Source organism: Mandrillus leucophaeus, unplaced genomic scaffold, assembly GCF_000951045.1.
Source record: "Mandrillus leucophaeus isolate KB7577 unplaced genomic scaffold, Mleu.le_1.0 Scaffold297, whole genome shotgun sequence".
Lineage (NCBI taxonomy): Eukaryota > Metazoa > Chordata > Mammalia > Primates > Cercopithecidae > Mandrillus > Mandrillus leucophaeus.
The window spans coordinates 2,623,955-2,625,307 of NW_012103109.1; positions in this window are offsets into that span (position 1 = coordinate 2,623,955).

Genomic DNA, 1,353 nt, shown 5'->3' on the forward strand with positions numbered 1-1,353 from the left:
AAGGAAAAACTTAAATATATACAAACTTCTGTATGGCAAAAGCCAAATATTACATTGGACAATAATATTTGCAACACATATAAACAACAACAGATTGATATTAATAATGTCCTAAAAAGGTCCTACAAGATGTTTGTAAAAAAACCGGGTGCTTGCTGGGCACGGTGGCTCACGCCTGTAATCCCAGAACTTTGGGAGGTTGAGGCGGGCGGATCACAAGGTCAGGAGATCAACACCATCCTGGCTAACACGGTGAAACCCCGTCACCACTAAAAAATAATAATAATACAAAAAATTAGCTGGGCGTGGTGGCGGGTGCCTGTAGTTCCAGCTACTCCAGAGGCTGAGGCAGGAGAATGGCATGAACATGGGAGACGGAGCTTGCCGTGAGCCAAGATCACGCCACTGTACTCCAGCCTGGGTGATAGAGTGACACTGTGTCTCTAAATAAATAAATAAATAAACAAACATTAGGGCAGAATAGGACTTGGGAAAATAAAATAAAATAAAAACAACACAACTGAAAACTGGGCAAAGGATTAGATCCAAAACTTCACAAAAGAGGAAATTTTAAAAGCCTACTAACAGGTGAAAAGACGTTTAATCTTAGTTGTACTCAGGAAACACAATTTCAAAACAATGAGATGTCAGTTTTCACTCACGATATTGGCAAAGGGCTAGACCAATGGATAACATCTAGAGTTGGCCAGGGTGTGGGGAACTGGGATCCCAACACAGTTCTGGGGCACTTGGGAATCGCTATGAATAAAATGGCAAGCCGTATTCACAATTTAACCACAGCCACCTTTTCATCCAGTGATCCTGTTTTGGGAAATTTATCCTAAACCCAGGGAGTAATGAAACTAGGGCTTAAACCATTCATGCAGGAGGAGGCTTATTAGAGCATTCCTTGTTCCAGAAGAAAAATAAGCCAAAGCGTCTGTAGAGCACCCTTTAAACAAGGGATTACAGGCCCACAGGAAACACCGTACTCAGTCACAGAGTGTGTGTGCTAATTCTCTACGCACCAACTTGGAATGATGTCCATTAGTACATTTTTAAGTTCAAAAGCAAGTTCCAATTTCATCTCACCCTGTATTCATAAGAAAGAACTCTCTCTGGGTTTGTCATTCGGGTGTATTGTCAGGAGTGCTGGGATGGAATGGAAATGAACTTGCCAAATTATTAACCCACTCTGCCTCAGTGAGGTTGACTTGAGCCAGGGGTGGGTTGGGGGAGGGAGACAGGGGAGAGACTATCCAGTTTTTCCTTATATGCTTGTTTATTCTTTGAATTGTTAGAACAAACATGAGATTTTCACAGCAACCAGCCACCACTACAAAACCACTAAAA